Below are 22,619 nucleotides of genomic sequence, written 5' to 3'. Positions count from 1 at the left end.
GGTTTGTTTATTGAATATATTGATACTAATGATGATGAATGTAATAAAATGTGATAAAACAATAAAATATACAAATGTAGGTCGATCTTTCTTGTTTTCATTTTTTATAATTGTAAAAGTCTTTATATTTCAAAAGTGCAAATGAAAAAGGAATTCGATTGAAAAAATTGAATATAAATCAGTTGTTTTTGTTTAAGAGAAATGCAAACCAGTTTACTTGACTACCAAATGTCCAACTATTTGGTAATCAAGTTAAATGAAAGTACGCCAAGTAATTTAAGATTTTAAAATCTTGGTTTAGAAGAAAGTCATGGCAATTCCTGAAAAGATTTTATAAATTAGTAATGATACCTTGATCACTGACTTTAACACGTGACCAATCAAAGGCACTAATATCCATACACTTAACCTCTATACATTCATCAAACATTTATGCCATGTTCGCCTAACAATGAAGTGACATTTCAGACAAAAGACAGTTATGATGTTTACGAATAGCCATAGTATATACACATATCTCCTAGAAATAAGATTTATATATAGTAACATAACAAAATATGAATTGTAAGTGTTTAACAACATTTATAAGATACATCGATAATTTTACTAATCAAAACAATTTAATAATTTCAATAACTTTTAAAAGGGAAAAATAAAAGAAAAAAAAAGGAGAAAATGAATTATTAAACGTGATATAAAACTCTTCCTTCAGTCATTAATATTAAATTACAGAGAACAAAGAATGTTATTGATTTCATTGTGTCATAGTAAAACTACGAAACTGTCTTCGATAAATATTCATTGAAATATGCTATGTATTCTGTTGTAATCGACAACATATTCTTAACATGTAACGGAACAGGAAATTACAGTCAGCCCACTGAAAAATATTAATCGGGAATGAAATTCATTTCTGCTAATGACTTGAAATATTTGGTATCTTTTTTCAACCCCCCTCCCACAAAAAAAAAAAAACGAAAAAATATGTTGAAGGCATAACCGTAAAAGTAACATATAGGATTTACTCGATATTGATTTTCAAGTATTAAACTCTCCACAGAATACAAGAGGCAGCTTATTGAATACCATAACGTTTGTGATATAAATGTAACATAGAATTTCGCCGACTTTTTCAGAGATATAATTTAGAAGTAAAATCTCATTAGAAGTACAAAATTATAGGATGCCTCGACTTTTCTGAGTCGATTCGATTTCCAATCTGTTTATTAATTGATATGATAAAATCGAACGCTTTTTGTTTAGTTATTTATGTTGTCATGGTATTGGCATGGAGTTTTTTCATTATGCATTTGACTGAGTTTTTATTTTAAATCCTGAATTGAAGTTTTGTTTTTCATTCTTGTTTATTTGTTCTTATGTAAAATATAAACAAATCCTTTTTTCTTTAAACATGAGCGCAATATGTTAATATTCCAGGTATATTTTCCACTTGCTTTTATCATCCTAGTCCGGAGGTCAGTATTCTGATGCCGTTTTTTATTTCTGTGATACGTGATAAATCGTTACATAGAAGTGAGCATATTACTAACTAATGTTTGATATCGAGGTTTACACATTTGGCGACCAACAGCTTGCTATATATTACAAAAATCTTCGAACGTCAACTCCATAATCTACATGCTTACTTTGCTTATGTTTCCATATCGTGTATAACAGATTACTGACACTCATTCTACGACACTGTCTATTATACCTGAAGTATTTACTATCACAGTGCATGTTTCCGTGAGGGAGAAAGCTTTAGTCAAACAAACCATGTGATCACACCATATAATTTGTCATTGTCGATGTTTAGATATATACATGTTCATTTGTTTACGGATATCAGGCATTCAGAACAGAAAAGGTGTCAATATTTCATACAAACTCAAAATTCTAATTTATGAATATTATTCGCTGACAGAAGACTAATATAGGCTCATGGGAGAAGACTTATAAAGGCTTACAGTCTTAATATATCATCCCTTTGATATTTATATCATTAAAATGTTTGAAATGAATAAAAATTTTCTTAAATGTATGATCACTTCTGTTTATGTTTGTTTTCACTTACATATCTCACCTTGAGGAGCGTCGTGTATGAGTCACGAAACAAATATTATTTGTTGAAGTTTTTTTTTATAAATAGAGAATAAAACAGCAGTGGTTTATAATTACATATCAAATATAATGATGTTCTATGTAACAATATGTACTGTTTACTTCAGGCATTCATTACAACGAGAGACAAAAATGTGTTCAGTTTTATATAATCTATGTATATGACTAATGTAACATAGCAAGGACTGGTTCTATAATGTAAACATTTCCCTCTGATTATACTGTCAGATCAGGGAAATCAGCGAGAAATTTATAATTTGTTCAACATCGATGATATCATGAAAACATTTTTTTTCTAATTGTTCAATCCTACCAAACGTTCACGTTTGGGACAAAGGTCCTCTCAACATTTAGTGATAATCACAGTGTCTGACGCCGGTCGTAGATTGAAGGTTGGAACCGTTCCATATGAGAAGTACCAGCTCTTAACATGAAAAACCAATGATGTTATAATCCTAACGATTCTTGGGCATAGCACGCAACACACAGACAAAGGTCATGACTCGTCTCTATGTATTCACACTTCATTACTGACTATTTATTCCCTCTATATCTTGTATCAGAGCTAAATTTCAATAATGTGTTCAGGAATGTAAGGTTACTTTTTACTTTCCTAGTTTTTTCTAGAATTGTTTTTATCCATAGATTAATTTCAGACTCCGTTAATTGTGGATCAAATAGATGTACCTATTAAATCATTTTTGTCACTTAGTACAAATCATTAACGTTTGCAAAAGGTACTTCTCGACTTATTATGTATAGACAGTATTGGTAAACTGAATGCATAAGAAAATTCATATGATTAAATACAGATTTAAAAGATAACAAATTGAAGGGTGATAAACATTTGTTTACCACACTCTATCGTATCGTACTTTGGAAGAAAACATATTACAATATTTGTAACCGTTTCTTCCTATTCTTGTATATTATTCTTTCTTCTCGAGAGTAAATTTAATTGTGATGAAATAACAATTGATTAATGAAATTAATAAATGCAATATCAGAAACAAAGCAACCCGGATGGACAGAAATAATCATGATAATAATGATGAAAAAAAAATCAATAAAAATTTAAAAAAAGCTTAAAGCGACAATGATAATAAAGAGCTATTGCTGTTATATTGGCGTTTCGGTTTTTTGCCTCTTCAAGTGTCCACTGTTGTCATAAAATTTGTCCTCGCGTCCTACCGTAAGTTTTAGCTCTCTGTCCAATTTTCATTTCTACCCCAAAAAATATAATCAAGATTAATGATAAACTGGTATACATACGAAATTTGATATGATGTAAATCAACGTAAATTAAGTTTCCAATGAAGAATCTAGCTAAATCCAACGACTTTACCAGTGAATAAGTATTACTTTATTTGATAATTACCTATCAGATATTAACATACCCAGCTGATATAAATGATATGTCCTGATAGAGACACTTTTTGTGATTCCATCAGACCATCCGATCATAATCGAACGCGATTCTGTAATAATTAATCTGTTTCTTAGATCCCAGTGCACATCAAACGAAGTGGTGTTGCTCTCACTACTGCCATTATCACATCGCTAGTGTCTTCTGATCAGGATGTAGTGTTGATGTCACGTCCACCAATGCTGACTTCGGTGTCGGAGGAAGAGCTTTAATCTGCCAGCAATCATCAGAAAGGTCTTGCCCTTTTATAGCATTTTTATGTGACAAACCAAAACATATATCTGCAACTCACGAAATTGTAAAGTCGATGTTTTTTATATTTCTTTTAGCAGAGTGTTTCACCTTGTGATAGAGAGCAAATGTTATTGGCTCTTTGTCTTTTATAGAGGAAAATGTCATTAACTAACTGTAACGAATTCATTTAACTATATAAAATAACTTAACAGACACGGGAAGGAAACGGAAAGTCGGCTGACATGATTTTACACTAATGCAATTCTTGTTACAAAAGATTAGAGATACCGTTATTTGCAAAAATAACTGATTTTCCTTTTGCACAGGGCTGCGTGTTCGAACAGAAACCAAATTTGTTCCGCTCACGGCACGGTTGTCATGGTTACAAGAATCGATGCCAAATCGGAACAAAAACGTTAATAACCGGTATCAAGCCTTTTACTTAATGCATCTTTCCTCATTTCCCTTGTACTTTGTCAACTAGGCAACCCTCGGTAGCTGCTTTGTTTTGACTTCCGGTATTTTGGAGTGATCAGGACGTAGTTCCGGTCCCTGTCATGAAGACGGGAATAATTTTCAAATAACACAAAGATATCTGGCTTTTTATAAGCAGGGGGCCTCTACCATCAGACGTGGAAGCTTGAGTAGGGAAAAAACTACATCGTCGGTAATTGGCTTGAGAGAGTGAGTTGGAACCACCTAAACATCAGTCTTGAGAAAATCAATCGTTTGTCTAGGGCCTATTGCTTGTAATATGGTATTTTTGCCTCAGAAATAACAGTATTTGGTGTTCAGGCTGATTGTTTGATTGCATCCGTAGGTCGGTGTCGAGTAGGCAAAGAGAACACACACTATCACAGGTCTTCAACGGAAAGACAGGAAGGTGAATGAAATTACAAAGTAGAGTTTTATACGAAACGAGCTGAGTAATTGTTGGGTGGGTTGTACGCAATGAAGTTTGTGATGTTGTAATAACAGCCGTACAACAACTTGCCGGAGTGTAGAACATCATGACTACGCAAAACCGGCTAATTGTCGCGCGTAACTACAAGGTAAAGTTTACCGCGATATGATAAAGGTTATCACGTGGGGTGTTCACGTCTCGATATCGATAGCTTTTATTGTCATCATGGAATAGAATCATAAAGATCCGTAATTTCCCATTAGACAACGTCTACTTTAAATTAAGACTTTTAACCAGTAAATAGCGAGGTAATTGTAGAATTTAAATTTGAAAGACCTGAATGTATCACAGGAAGTCAGAACTATCACATATTTTCATGAAAGTAACAAAACATATATAATGGCTTAAGATAAAGAAAACTTTGAAGGTGTTTTGACTGAAACATTTGCTGAAAGACATGATTGAAGTCTACACATACATAGATTGACATCCACATACTTGATGTAACATTTGATAACCTGGCAATGCGTAAATCCGAATGGAAATAAAGCTGTACCAAACCCTGAATTTACAGGATTACCATACATCCACGGTATAGACACACATGTATCTACACATTTCTAACTCATTCACCGGTAATTAATTTGAATGATAATTGATCAAAGTTAACATATTGAGTTTCAATTAAGCGTGCTGAATTAAACACGGTCTAGACGCAATTTATGTAAATCGGTCATTTCAAGAGTTCAGAAATTTCATACAAAATATTCAAATGTAAATTTTAGCGCAATGTGAGACAATGGTAGGAGGTTTTGAAAGTTTTATCATGTAAAACTATGCATGTTTATGGAAATTGGAAAACATCTGAAACCGGAAGTATGAATATCAGACATGATGTCATCTGGTGGTGTTTCCGGTACGGACATGATGGGATTGTATAAATTTCCCTATAAATTAGCAACCATCTTTTTGTGAACGTTAATCTTTAAACCAATAATATCATGGTAAGTGGTAAACACTAAATGTAGCGGTAACATGTAGCATACTGTTATTGTTATATTCTGCCGCGTCATATTGTTTAATACATGGTAAAGAAGGCTTTGCGGATTTCTTTGTTTCAAATGTTACTGGTATTTTTCCGTTGAAATAGACTTTGAAAGAATAATTAATCAATTATTCCAGTTTATTTTAAGATATTGTTCCAAATACGAAAGCGCCATAATCTTAATTATACTAAAATGATTTTAGATTTTGTTCTCATGTGATTCCATATAATGATATCGGTCGTGAAGAAATCTCAATTTTCTCTCACGGAAATTCCATGTTAACGTACCTGATCACGCGAGATTAACTCAGCAGATCACGCGAGAATGCCTGATTGTCCTTGCGTGCGCTGCTCGCGTTGACTCCTTTGATTTTGCGATGTTAATTAGATTCATAATTGTTTTAGCATTTAACGACATCGCGATAAAACTAAGCGGTATTTGGACACACGTCAATGTGCACGAGTATGGTGTGCGTCAACCAGAACAGGAATAATTCACACAATGCAAAGACATTAGGCTACACGGCGGTCCTGCTTAGGGTATAGGAAGCTTACTGTCGTTTTATTTTTTCAAAGAAAATTGGTATCTAAGCATCTGTTTGGCTTACATGAACAAAAAAACATGTTTTCTTTTTTTCTAAGAGGATATTTTAGATTTTGTAAAATAATCAAACAAATGCAATTCTGTGACAATAAACTTTCATATTTCAAAGTTAACCAGGCTCTTGTGACGCATGTCCATGGATGCTAGTTTTAACATGAACGCTATGGTTATAACAATACTTATAATTCACCCGGCGTGATGGTGAAATATCGGCCTGATTCGAGTGCAATCTCAGACCTAACGCATTCAATTGCAATGCATTACATGGTATCTGGTCCATCTATAACATTAATGGTAACTAAAGCAAAAGTCGGGGAGGCCGTGCAATTGTTTTCACTCACTCCATCGCAATCGTTCTAAGCGTTTCTTGAATCCGAAATAACTTGGTTCTGTCAACGCTTGATGCCAAGCGATCTTTTTTTGTGATGAATATCGACTGGTATTTATAAAGGATGATTGGATGGTTCGTTCGTCCCCGTTAAATACTTCCACAAATTGTTTTCCCCGTCACGCTGTTTGTTCATAAAATGTGTTTTGTTCCCAACTGGCATTGTATAGACGCCATGTTAAACGTCGGTAGTGATGGGATTGTGACGGGATAAATTGAATTTGAATCCCAGGGATCCAATCTTTGATTCCTGGTAATCTATGGGGTGATGTTTCTATGTCGCGGATCCCTATTTGAATGACGCTAGCCTACAGGCGAGTGTTCAATGCCGACGCGGACAATATTGTCCACATCAGAACATCGAAGAAGGCCATACATCACCCTGAGCAGCTGATTATCGGCAAGAACTAATGAGACATGTAAGAAAAGAAGGACAACTTGAGAACAAAACAACAGGGTCAAAGAGATTTTTTAGATGAAGTCAATGTCACAAAACACTTTTAAATTTTTTTGTTCTTGTAATTTCTTTTAAACCACTCATTCGCTGCTATTGCTGCTGTTGTCTGCCCGGAAACACTCAGCTCAGTAAAACAACTGGTCAATGAGATTAATTATTACAGTTTTAATTTCTATAGTAAAGGATTATAAACATTTCCAGACCATCTTTTCCTTCATTGTCTTCATTAGTACTTTGCTGTTGTGCAGCTTTATCTGTTTCGCATATTTCAACCGATGTACACTCACGGCACCAAATGTGGAACTTCATTATATGAACTACTTTTCTTTATTGATGTGTTGTACATAAAACTGAGAAAAATACATTTAATCGCATGCAAAAAACATATAATAATACTCATAATTATCCTATTTAAAAAAATGCATTTCTGAGAGAAGTTCATTGGCGTCGGTAACTTCAAAATTAGACTTTTACGGTATGCTTTCAAATAGACAATTCATATTGCGGAAAAAGAGATTGAAAATGGTTATCGATGTAAACATCAATAATCGTTACAAATTTGTATGTGTTTATGTTTTCAACTATATATTATTAGGAACGGAAAGTTTCTTCCGTATCATATAAACAACAGGAAACTGACGGAAATTTTATCACATAAACTTTGACGGAAATTCCTGATAAAACGGCTTCCAGTTATAACAAGCGCAGGAAATATTCTCTTTCCTCTGTTGATCAACTCGTTATAGCGTGTCCGCTGTTTGCCGCGGTGTTGTCCCCGCTGGCTTTTGTATTAAACTCTACCCATCTTCTGGTTCAGGTGACTACCGACTCTCCAGGATGCCGGTATAGGCAATGCTAAAGTCGTGTATTTCAACAACAGATCTGACACCGATGTTAATTTCACCTGGAAATTCGATCAATATTATATGTACAGAGAAAACATGAAATGGGCAGAGGTGATTCGACAGCCGATGAAATGGAATGCTTAATGGGAAATTATATAAGATTTAAAAGCTCTGTTAGAACTTTGACTGTATTCAGGTAATACCACGGTAGTGGCGTCAATAGAGTTATTATTAATATCCTTGCTGTGGAACACCTGCAAATATAGAGAGTTGTTCGTTAGTGGTAACAAGAGAAGATATTGTGGAGTATTTAACTCAAAATAGAATTCGGGATAAATGGTTAATAACAGATCGATTCCAAAGTCAGTGTCATCCTTCCATGAAATGAAAAACTAACGAATAATCATTATTAATGGTACGGTCTATGATCGCTGGGATACATTAACTGGTCCAGATTTCCATTACGGACACTCGTCGTGTCAATAATTACTACTAATAATCTTGTTGACGCGTTAGCAGAATTATGCAACGATGTAACTCGATCAACAAAAACTTCATTATTTATAAATTAAATATTTATAAATTTTATTTTGTGATGTTAATGTCATTACTTACATTTTTTTACATTTAAACTAAAAATCCTGTGACATTTAACTTACATTCAGCTGAAGTAAAGTTATTTGGAAATTGATATCAAATTTATATAATCTCTTTTTCCCTTCTGTTCTTTCTATCTTCTCATCTTCTCCTCCTCTGGATGAAACTATTTAAACTTACAAATGTACGTCCACGAATCACATATTTTCATGTTCATAATATAGGTATATGTCACGTGCAGTATATTAATTATTTGTAATTTTATTTATGAAGAAGGGTTTTGATAAGTTGCAAGAGCTTGTCTCTGATCCACTTAACTGCTACTGATAACAAAATGTGTGATTTGTACATAGGATATGACTTTTAAGCATTGAGTTTACATTAAAGTGTAAAATGACAGGGTACAGATTATATCAGTATTTTGGTATAAAGATGTTTAACAACAAATCAGATTATGTTTTATTTCATCATGAACAAGAGTTATATAACATGATTAGAGTAGACAATACGGTAAATGATTCAGATAAAGTATATTTAAGAGAAATGTTTTGAAATGTTATTGTTTCAAAAAATATTCATACAAATATTGAAAACTTTGTTACCGAATGAAAACGGAGTCCAAACTGTCTATTTTACTGTTATATCATAAACAATGACGTTACGTCTTGAATGACACAAAGAAATGTCTTTTGTGTCCGGCTGATTTGGTACCCCACATTACTTTTTAAACCTGTCAAAATGTATCTTTTCAGGGTTATGTTATAAAAGTATCTCAAGTTTGTTTTCATTTCATTTGAGATTTTATCTAACACGTATCGAAGTTTTACGTTTTGCTGACAAAATCTAGACTTCTAAAATTTGTTTCATGAAACTGACATGAAATGAAAACTCATCTAAGTTGCTATATTTATTTTCTTGAATAAATATGTAATAACATTGCCTACGTTAGGTTTGTTACAATTAAACCATTTCATTTTTTCGCGATATTCCTATTTGGTTACTAAATACATAACTGAACTTCCTCCAATATCTTTATAAGTCTCCATATTTTCTGATAGATCTTCAAAGATTTAAAAAAAAAAGACACACAAGAGAATAACATCTTTCAATACAAATTCAGAATTAGATACAGTAGATTGAAATGATGAATCAAACTGCATCATACAAATTGTAGTTACAATTGTTGTAACTTACATTAAATGTTTTAAACAGGAAACATATCTCTCTATGTAACCTTTCTGAAAACAAGACTAAATTATATAAACAAAATGTATTTACTGCCAATAAATTGAAGCAATATGATTGAAAGATACATACGAAAAATACATAGATATACCTTTATAAGAACTACCTGTATTTATTTTTACATGTATTAAGTACAAAATAAGTAATGGAAAAAAACTTGAGAAGAAAACATTAGTTTTTCCAAGCTCTAGTATAGCATGTCCGACGTGAATAATTAAAATTCCATCCAATACCGATCGCAACGACGGAAACAATATTTTGATTAGTATCACACGCTATGTTAAAACAAAAGTGGAATTAGAAAAGGAGAAAGTCGGATAGATAGAAAACAAATGCTAATCAACGTAAATACTAACGAAGTACATCACAAATCGGAAACGGGTCCAAGTATTCCGGAATAGAACATTTCCTATCTTTCCTCGGTCTTAATGCGCTAAAACCCAACGACGTTAATGAGCGACAATTGGCAATTGTCCTTAATTTTGCTTTGTTATAAAGACAAGCAAGAGTTGGTTATCATAGACGTGCTTCATTTCTAGGTCTGTTGATAAAATTCTGATTGATTCTAGTCTGCCATGACTGTCGCAGATCAGTGTAGGATAAGTGGCGTGCAGGTAGTCTGAAGTTAATATAACTGATGCTAGATTAGGGCGTCGTGCAGGTAGAAGCTCGGCGATTACTGATTATAAAATAACGACTGTATTTATACGGGGATTGTCATATACAGGGGTCTTCTAAATGCACCAATAAGACGACATTCTGTGTGGGAATGGTCTTGTCTGATTTTTGGAATAGTTAGCAGTTGATGTATATTATTACCTTTTGTTGAAATCTTGTTCATTTACCTGTTCACCTCATTTTTACCTTTTTATTTCGTTTTTCAAAGATAGTAAAACAATAATAACGAAGAAAAGAAATAAGTTTCCACTTTTTCACTAGATAAAGCGTATTTTTGATTTGGTTATTTCCACATTAAACTCTCAGAAAGCAATACCCCGTTTCTCTTGTACGCAGATAGACTATCTGATGTGGAAGACATGTGGATACAAATATGAATGACAATTATTATTGAACCAACCCAATATTCTTGAAATTAATTTTTTGTAAGAAGAGGCCAAAACTGTACGTGCTCATTAGTATATCAAATTTATTTCAACATTTCAAGTCAGTTCAGTTTTTTTTTTCATGATTTAGATGCATTCTATTACGAGCTCATCTTCCAGATTCTATAGAAAATATATTCATTATTTGGCATAAACGCGTACTTGTAGACTTATTTCATAATCTATATATTTTGACATCGATTTCTTATATTAAAAAACCAAATCTGATGGCCATACAAGTGTACTGTTGAACTCCACTGGTAGGATATGATGCAAGATGATAAGTATTACTACATTAAAACTACGTTTCACATTGCAGGCGTAGGTAACGATCTGTGTTGATTGTGTTAATGCTGTGCTTACCTACGTGAATTATATCAAAGTTGCATTTAATTTTTATCAAACAGAACGATTACAACAGTACACAGTAAAATCACTGAGTGATTTTTTTTATTTTATTCATGTTTCAAGTATTAGGTTCAATAAATATTATGAAACACAAGAAAAATACAGGACCTTGAATCGCATTTGCATTTTATGAAATGCATCCACTCTTCATCCAATTACGTGACAACTTTATTGCGATATCGGTGATGCTTTACTTTACAACCGAATCGACAGTATAGCTAGAGAACCAGAACGGGATGGTTCTGGCACTTAGTGACGTCACTCATATTATCAAACGTTTTAAAACAAGGACGTAGTTTGATCAAATAAAGCGTATACATTCTGGAATACATGCTATTCCATTTTACTCTCTAAACGGTACGGAAATGTCGCTCTTTCATCTAATTTAAATTTAGATTTTACATTATGTTTTTTGTAAGGTAGATCGAACATTCTTTCATGTTTTTTTTTCAGACAAACTGATTCTCTTTGCTACTTAGCTGTATCTACCTTAACATGCTATTGTCTTTTAACCACAACGAATTGTATGTATTCACCTGTGAAGCGGAATCATTCGATGTACCTAGAGCTTTCTTTATCTCATGTGTTTATTCTGTGGTGTTAGGTAGCTTCTTAGTAAACAAGTGTTAAGTACACCGCTCAGGTAAATACAGGTAAGAGACAGTGCCGTAGGTACATGTGTTGACAATGGTCGCGTGCCACGATTCCACGCCGATTACTACTTTGGATAAAAGATCGATTGTTATTTTCTAATATCACATCTTGGTGTAAATATCCAACTCGGAAAATTTTCATGAGTATAATAACAGTCAAACATCTAAATTGTAATAGAAAAACAATGCATACGAAAGCGACATTACAAGATCAGAGTTTATATTTTAGGTATATATGGGACAGAGTGTACAGTTATTGCCATATCGCTGATGCTCGTTAGTTTGCCTGTTGGTTCCGTTGTTGTATACATGGTTCTCATTTCAGAATATGACATTACTGCTTTGAATTGACCAATGTAGCGGTGTCGTCGATGACGCAGAAGATGCTTAATCTTCTGGAACACCTGGTCTTATTCGCCTTGTCCTTTTGTAAATATTTCTTTTGTTCATAGTTTGCCCTAGTTTGCCCCAAATTTAATTTGAGTTTGGATTATGATCACGATAACATGTTGGTATTTTCTTGGACTTTTTCTTCTTATACTTAAGAAGATTCTATTCCTAAATACGACAACTGGGAATGTAATTTCCCTACCTCTATACCTACGTAATGATAGACCCTTTCTCTGTTAGTTTTATGCATCCAATCAGAATTAGACCTTTGTTAACGCTAACTACCTGATAGAGTTCTTGTTTTGGCAATATGTCGATTTATACGAAGATCCTGGGTACATGAAGGAAGAATAAAAGCCAAGTATATCATTTTATGGAATAAGGAAGCTCAACCTCATAAGAAACCACTTCAATGTCTCCCAATCAAATCCTGTATCTTCAGATAGAATCCCATGTTTTCCATACCTTCATACGATTACCAATGACTCGCGTCCATCTACACAGAACACGGATACATTTACAAATGATCAATAAGTAAGTAGTATCCAGCCTTAGAAACTACACAACCTCAACATCAACCAAAAACCCATAATAAAAACGTACACATGGACAGAGACTATGACGAAACGAAACACGTGTCGAGATACAATTGCTTGTATAAATACAAAAACTCATTAGCGCCATCTGAAGACTGTAACCTATATATTACATAATTGTTATAAGAACTTAACCAATTAATATAATATTGAAGATTATAGCGAGGAGATGTTTCTTAGATCATGTCAACTGGTACATGTCACCCTGTTTTGTGTGACTATTTGAACAACATCGCTGCTGCTGATAACAATGATTGGCCTACGAGGTCGCTATACTTCCTAAGTGATATCTGCCGTTAACCTAGTGCTTATATCTGATTTGTTCATTGGTAACATCATTCTTTTTTGTTTTAGTTTTTTATTTTTTGTTCCTTGATTTTACCTACATGTCTTTGAAACATGGACATCGTACAAGGATAGAGAAAAAATGGTTATCATATTTTATCAGCATAAAGAATTTACTCCAATTACCTTTGCTTGAATGGTTTTACGGTTAGCTAATGTAGTATCGTCGATGAAGCAGAAGAAGCTTACCCTTCCGGATCATATGGGTTCATTCTTCTTGTACTTTTTTCAGGAGTTTCCATGTAAATATTTTGCATGTTCATATATGAATTCGTTTCAATGAATTTGGCTCGTATTAAGATAGGTTTTTGACCTTAGGAATATAAAACCTCAGAAACAGACGTCAATTGTTCAAAAATAAAGTATTTACAATGAAGTGTTGTGCGGGTTTGTAAACATTTGTGACATTGACTATCGGCATCATAATGATACAATGATGCACTATAATACACCTCGTGACAGTAGAATAATACATGCCGGTATCCCTACCGGTGGTGAGATCGATCTCTGCTAATGTAACAGGTAAGGCCAGCATTGGAACGATGGCCTAACCTGTCACAGTATATTGCATCGCTTTAAAACACCATTGATTTTCTATACAGCGTCTTCGTCACATCCTAATGGAACTCAAATGATGTTTAATTCACGATTGTATTCAAGTATCAGACTTTTCGTGGGAAAGGCAGCCTCTACCAGAGTTCCTGCAAGACTGAGTGAATAGTCAAAAAAGAAATCTTTAGTTAGAAATAATTTCATTAAATGAATCCCTTTCGTCACACTACAATGGGACGCTGGCTGAACTTTGCTTTACAGGATCAAGGTAGATTTATCCCACGATCCTTGTTCTGGGAAAGTAGCATTTCCTTGATTTCCACACCTGCGCAACAGGTAGGCACAGGTAAAACCATAGGAAGAAATTAATCCGAGCAACGTTCGTATTTTCCAATCGGAAATACAAACACGCCCACTTTATAATAATTAAATGAAAATGAAAAAGATTTAAAAGAAAAGAATAAGGAAGAAAGGTAAACAACACACCGTGTACCAGGGAGTACGTCAGGTCGTCAAAGAAACAAGGGGTTGCATGAAATGAGATGAAAAATTACATTATCCGTGATCTTAAGAAGCGTGTGAACTTCTGATATATGACAGTGTTAGGGACAACAATTAAAATCATGTTATGAACAAAGACATGTTCGTGTTAAAGAAAGAGTTTCATCATTAACTGAGAGAAAAAATTTTGACAAGAAAAGTTGAATAATTTAATTTTTAAACCACTGTAGGATTAACAGAATACAAAACAACTTTTTAAATTTAGACAAACTCGGTCAACAGATAATTCCTTAATATAAACATTTGTACATGTTTGCTAATGAAACCTTTCGTTTGCTTTAAAAGTAAGAAATTTCATCAATATGGAGATTCCTGCAGCTCTTTATATGTCTGTTTCAATCTATTTTGATTTTCAAAGTTTGACTCCTAGATGTCCTCATTTCGTGTCAGAACGTCGACGATGAGTAGTAAAATGACGAAATAGATCTTCAGTTCACAAGGTTTCCTAGCATGGTGAATTTCAAGATAAGGTAAATTTCCTACTGTCTTAATTATGAGGTATGAGGAGATTATAACGCCGATAATTTTTTTAGGGATGATATTTTGGAGGGATAAGCTACACTATAATTTCGTTATCTGAAATTGTTTTTAGATTATTACTAGAATAACTACTAGAATGGCATGATTGTAAAGGGATATGATCAATTTTAACCTTATTTTGTAATTATAGAGGTACAAGATGGATTTAACACTTGAATTCTTCACATATGTATAATCATATGGTATAAGATAATTGTTGTTGACGTCAAAACGGTGGTTAAAAAATTACCAACATGTCGACATAATCATGATTCAAACTTATATTGTCAAATTCAATAAAACTAGGGCAAAATATGAATAAAAGAAAGATTTACACGGAGACCCATGAAAAAGGTCAATGATAATAAGACCAGGTGTTCCGGAAGAGTAAACGCTTTCTGCTTCATCATAAAGTAAGTCTTTATTACAAATGGATCCTTAGGTAATCAGCAGCTCACTAAATTTGTACCTTCAAGTAAAGATAATTTTTCTAGGAAGATGAGGAATAAAAGAACTGATAGGATCTCTGATAACATGTTATCTGTTAAAAAAAACCGAAACCGACATTTTGCTTTAGTTGATGCTAAAAAATATATATTGAATATAACTAGTACTGCTATATCTTACAATTAAAAGTTACTAGTCATTTAATATTGTGCAGCACTACATTAATATGGTTTTACGGACCACGTTTTCCCTATATCACGCGTGATCGTCATCGCCCTGGCATTATCAGTAGCCTACACGATTCCTTCCCTGCGAGAATCTGTTCAGTCTGGGGTCAAGAGAAACAATTTGGACCACATGTCTTCATTAAAGACAGATATTGTAGTTAAATGAAATATCCACTTCTAGTCGAAACCAACCACTAAGTTCGTCTTGCTGTCCATTTTGTAATATCTGTAACATCATACAAGCGTAAATGGAGAATGACAACTGTCCAGGGATTGTCTCAGGTCATCTCCCTCAAGCAGTGTTATCTTAATGCTGTTGCATCCACCTTTATATGCTGAAATTGTACACGTGATAAAACAATATTTTGATGTTTTGATGCCAGAGGATTATTCTTCCTAAAACTTAAATCAGATTTATATCAAATTATTCAAATGAAACCATCGTATTTATGACATTTTGAAGTGATTTTCTTGTTGAAGAAGTTGATCCCGCTGAAACTAGCATCGTCCGGGCGTGTAAATTCCTTTTAACACATTGACTTGTACTCCAGTTCACGCTGATTTCAATATGTTAAATGTCACTCAACTACCATTGTGTCTGACTTCACTGAAAGTCACTGCAAGCCACCCCACCTGCCTGATATTAGAGTAATGGTACTTGAGTTGCCATCGTTCCAAGAAGATCCACTTGAGGGCGCTATCAGCATGCTCTTAATGATATATGGCTCTCCAATACGAAAAGAGTTCTGTGAAACACATCCATTCTTGACGAGAACGACCATGCTTGGGGCTTTTAGCACAAACGCGTGTCAGTGAGGTAATTAGTTTCGGACTAAAACTCAGATAAATGGATAAAACTGTCGTGTATTACAGGAATGGCTAGGAGTTGAACGAAGAAATAAAGCAGAGATTCAAATTGGCAGAAAAGTAGACAAATCATTTGGTGTATGTCATTGCTCTGAAAGCAAAGACGTTCACAAGACATGCAATGTAGCCTCGCGTCCAACCCGGACACATATCGGCTAAAACAAAAACAGGAAAACTGTTCCATTATTTTGCTTTCTAAAATAGAAATTGAAGATGATATAACAATCTTTAGGTATATCAACTCTCGGTGTTTTATAACTGAGGATTGTTGTTTTTAATGTATGTGCCTATACATCCATGTAACAACATATTACTTTGTGTGCGTTAGTGATCCGAGTAAAAGTATGTATTAGCTCCAATAAAGTTCGATATGCGTACAAAAATAAATAACAATCCTTATATTTATATTTGGCAACCACAGCCTTAAAAAAAACTTACATTCATCGTTAAAACAGCAGCGATAAACTGAATAGCTATATTATACAGAAAGCAGAAGGCAGCGCCATCTTTCAACAAAATAGTTCCAAGAAGAAGTGTTTTTATTAACTATCTGTAAACTCATATATTATGTAACAATAAATTTAGATGCACGTGTTTTTTAACATTTAAACCACTTTTTCATAAAATTTATTTAAGCAAACATCGCGCATTGACAACCAGTATAAGGAATGACAAGGCAGTATATTCTTGCGCAAGCTTTATCACCATCAGTAAATATTGATAAAAACACATGTTGTTGGCAAGCTTTATGTAGAGACTGAAAAACGTTAGTATATATATCAAATTCTATAATTCAGATGCACCCTCTGCCGTGGAACACTGATAATTTGTACAATATGAAAATCTTTACAAACCCTGAATGATAAGATACTCGAACGTTTACAATAATGTTTCATTCAATGAACATGTTTTGTTATATGTTTGCTGTCAGAAACGTTAACTTCATCCTTGTGGCTAAATATTCTAAAACCTTGACGATAAATTATTCATTATGTTTCAAAAGTAGAGTTCAATGTTCTTTAAGTGGCAAATAGATCAATTTTGAGTTTATACCAATATGTTTGACGACGATTAATACCGAAGGTCAACATCCATGTAGAAATAAAAATGATGTCAATATTAGTGTCAAAATGATATATTGTTCTCAAAATCAATTCTTAAAATACCTTTTATAATGGTTTTACTTTCGTCGACGACACTTGAATAAGAAATCGACCTCACCTATTTATACTGTCGAAATCAAGGCAAAATCTTAGGCGTTTAAACATTTCTTTGAAAAAGATACAACATGAAAGCGACGATAACAATGAGACGGCTTTTAAAGCTACCTTGTCGTAACAGTATCGGACAAACAGTATGTAACCATTATTCCTGGCTTTCGTTGAAACAATTGTTGATACTGTAAATATATGGATTATTTTTTACCCGTTCTGTCATATTTTTGACGATGCAGACCTCGCTGTGGGTGAGAAAAGGACTAGGAAGACTCTTGTCCATTTAGTCTATTGTGTAATAATGTTGACAAACCTCTCGAGAAGTCTCTGTGAACCCGAGATTTGATAGTCGATGCTTTACAAATGTTGCCGTCGATGTTTTGTGTGAGGAGAGGGGCGTGGCAGAATGGAAAGTATTTGTATTCGTCACGTTTGATTGGCAACACGTGCCACCATAGGTTGCGTTATTTACCTGCCCAGCGTGTCAGTTGAATCCCTTTAAAAACGGGGCCAGTTACCTGTGATTACCTGAACAGGTGTATATTGATTGTCCTCCGTGGACATTACTGCGACAGGCGGCAGCTATTTTCTGTGTAATCACAATGTTGACACTTTCTCCTGAACATTAAACGGTGATTCAGAATAAAACTGACACGTTTGTGATTAGTAACAACTTAATAATAAAGGATAGCAATATTTAACCGTCTCCGAATTCCATTTACAAGGACAACACATTGCACAAAGCAGTCACTTTGGTTTTAGGGACTTCGAACTCTGCTTCTGGGATATTTCAATTTTTGAATGAAGCTGTAGGCTACTGTCTGCGCCGCTTCAGAATGAGGTTATTGTATATGAATATAACCATCAATGTTTTAGCATTTTCCAAGACCAGTTTTCATTTCCCAAACGTCTCTTCTGGAGTTCCACGTTTTTGACCCTTAACATCATGAAACACTATTGAAGATTCTTTATTCGGTTTCCACTCTGTTATTTTTCGTGAGTCCTGGGAACAATCCTACAATACGGGTCACCGTTTATCGACACCCTCTAAACCATCTAGAATTCTAGCAATTTTTACACAAATTAACGAGGAAATAAATTTGTTTCATAGATTTGAATAGAATCATTTTGAGTTGGCTGGAGTACATGATTTTGCCTCCGTATCTGTTTTTTATGTTCTATTTTTATGTAATCTTTGCCTGCCCCTCTCCCTCCCAGCCAGTTCCTGAAGTTGACCTAATATGTCCACTTAGGTCACTGATTTTGTCATCATCTAACGGTACTATATGTTGTAACGTTAGTTTCTCATTGACGACACTAATGGATAATTAATACTTTCGTGTTGACACTAAGGAGGAGTATAATATACTCTGGTGATATTTAATGATAATTTTTCTTTTATACTCTGGTGATATCTAATTATCATTTTTCTTTTATACTCTGGTGATATCTAATTATCATTTTTCTTTTATACTCTGGTGATATCTAATTATCATTTTTCTTTTATACTCTGGTGATATCTAATTATCATTTTTCTTTTATACTCTGGTGATATCTAATTATCATTTTTCTTTTATACTCTGGTGGTATCTAATGATTATTTTTCTTTTATACTCTGGTGGTATCTAATTATCATTTTTCTTTTATACTCTGGTGGTATCTAATTATAATTTTTCTTTTATACTCTGGTGGTATCTAATGATCATTTTTCTTTTATACTCTGGTGGTATCTAATTATCATTTTTCTTTTATACTCTGGTGATATCTAATTATCTTTTATTTTTCTAATTATCATTTTTCTTTTATACTCTGGTGATATCTTTTTCTTTTATACTCTGGTGGTAATTATCATTTTTTTCTTTTATACTCTTTTATACTCTGGTGGTATCTAATTATCATTTTTCTTTCTAATTATCATTTTTCTTTTATACTCTGGTGATATCTAATTATCATTTTTCTTTTTCTGGTGGTATCTAATTCTTTTTCTTTTATACTCTGGTGGTATCTAATTATCATTTTTCTTTTATATTCTGGTGGTATTTAATGATCATTTTTCTTTTATACTCTGGTGGTATTTAATGATCATATTTCTTTTCATATAGATGTAAATCTCTTCACAATCTCAATGACATAGTTATATCCCGACAAGACGTTCTTGACGCGATACACTCTCTTAACACTAGAAAGGCGGCTGGACCCGACATGATTAATCCTCGAATGATCAAGGAAGCCGCTGACATCCTAAGTTACCCGTTACAATTATTATTTAATTGCTCTCTCGTTTCTTGTACCTTTCCATTTTCGTGGAAAAAGGCCCATGTTACGCCAGTTTTCAAACAAGAAGACCCCTCAATTATTAGTAACTATCGTCCGATTTCTCTGCTGTCTATTGTTGGCAAGCTGATGGAAAGATGTGTCTATAAACATGTCTATAACTTTCTCATAGACAAATCTCTTCTAACACCCTACCAATCCGGCTTTAGATCTGGCGATTCCACTATTAATCAACTTTTAACTATTACTCATGACATTTTTTCCAATCTTGACAAAGGTGTTGAAATAAGATTGGTATTCTGTGACATAAGCAAAGCATTTGACCGGGTCTGGCACCGTGGTCTTCTATCCAAATTAAAATCTTTTGGTATAACTGGAAATCTCTTTACTTGGTTCTCGAATTATTTGCATAATCGTTGTCAATGTGTCGTAATCAATGGTAGACAATCCCATTTAACCAATATTTCAGCAGGTGTGCCCCAAGGATCGATCCTAGGTCCGTTACTTTTTTTTTAATCCTTATTAACGACATTGTTTGTAATATAAATTGCAATATTAAGTTGTTTGCTGACGATACATCTCTATATGTCATCGTAGAATCACCGCAAACGAGCGCTAACTTGTTAAATAATAACCTTAGTATAATCAATGAATGGTCTAACACTTGGCTTGTTAATTTTAACCCCTCTAAAACCGTAACAATGACAGTAAGTAAAAAAGCTAATAAACCGCTTCAACCCTCGTTATTTATGAATAATACTGCACTAACCGAAGTCACTTGTCACAAACATCTTGGTATCACTCTATCAGCTAACGCAAATTGGACTGAACATTTACAACAAATCACTAGTAAAGCCTATACAAAACTCAGTTTCCTCAGGTCACTCAAATTTAGCATTGACAGAAAATCTCTTCAAACTTTGTACTGTTCTTATATTAGACCTTTATTAGAATATGGAGATATTATCTGGGACAATATAACATTAGGCCAAAGTAAACTTCTAGAAAACATCCAGCTTGAGGCAGCTAGAATCATGACTGGAGCTACAAAACTCACCAGTCATGACCTCTTATATTTAGAATCCGGCTTAGATACTCTCGTTAATAGAAGCAAAAAACATAAAATTATCAAATTTCATCAGATTGTTCATGGTCAGTGCCCTCCCTACCTAACCAGCATGCTTCCTGAACGTCACTCTAACATCCACTCTTATAACACAAGGAGAGCCGATTCTTTTTACCAACCTCCATGCCGAACTAATCTCTTTAAAGACTCTTTCCTACCTTCTTCTGTTGATCTATGGAATGCACTCCCCGATGCCATAAAACGTAATCCGTCTACTACTACTCTAAAAAGATACCTAAATGCTGATATAACAACTGTTCCTAACTATTATTACTTCTGTAAATCTAGACACGGCCAGATTCACCATGCTCGACTTAGGATGCACTGTAGCTCACTAAACGCACACTTATATTCTCGTAATCTTGTTAACAACTCTCTATGTTCATGTAACCAGTCCGACGAAACTACTGAACACTTCCTCCTCCAGTGCCCTAACTACCATCATATCAGAATGCAATGCTTCAGTAACATACCCCCCGACATTAATGTTAATACCTTATTATATGGTAACCCTGATATGCCAGATCAGTACAATGAAAATATTTTTGACTGTGTCCAAAACTTTATTAACCGTTCTAAACGTTTTAATTAAGCTCTAGCGTATCTAGTGAGTTTGTGTATACTACGAAGTAATCTCAATTACAGTACTGACCTGGTCGTGGTATATTGTACTTTGTTGAGTGAACCACAATCAAATATAGATCTATAGCAGTCCTAAACTCTTGCTTCGTCATCCTACAACGGTTTCCTCCTTTGAACCCATGCACCCTTTCTTTTCCCCTTCCCTGTACTTATGCACCTACTTAATTACATTATGTTGTCAGTGCTGTCCATTGCTGATGTAATTAGATACGGAGACAGATTAATATAAGTACATTGTACTTGTTTCTGAATCCAAAATGCATATTTGCTTTTGTACTGTACTCATTTCACAAAATAAGATACAGTTTAAACTAAATCCGTATATATATTGGTATTTAAGTTTATTTCATCATTGCGAAGATATATAAATCATATCATTTCTTTTTGTACCTGTATCTAATGTAATATATTTTGCCTTGTTAACAATGCCGCTATTGTTCAGTGACTTGGTAAACAAGTATAGACATTTTGGTACAATTTATCATTGATTTTGTCGTGGTATATGTACAGTATATTAGTGGCATGTTTTGTTTTAGTAACTTGTATCAAACTGTTCTTTGTCTCTATACTGATGTGTTATGCTTGTGGTATACATTTTATCTATTTTGTATTTGTGTGTATATGTTAAGGTCGTGGTATGATCCTAATTTGTAAACATGTGTTGTAATGTGTATTTGTGTGTATATGTTAAGGTCGTGGTATGATCCTAATTTGTAAACATGTGTTGTATTTTGTGTTTGTGTGTATATGTTAAGGTCGTGGTATGATCTTTATTTGTAAACATGTGTTGTAATGTGTATTTGTGTGTATATGTTAAGGTCGTGGTATG

This window comes from Ylistrum balloti, unplaced genomic scaffold (assembly GCF_031769215.1).
Source record: "Ylistrum balloti isolate Yb309-2 unplaced genomic scaffold, AGI_CSIRO_Ybal_v1 Utg371158, whole genome shotgun sequence".
NCBI lineage: Eukaryota > Metazoa > Mollusca > Bivalvia > Pectinida > Pectinidae > Ylistrum > Ylistrum balloti.
The sequence above is the reverse complement of the archived record's forward strand: the minus strand, read 5'-3'. Positions refer to the sequence as shown.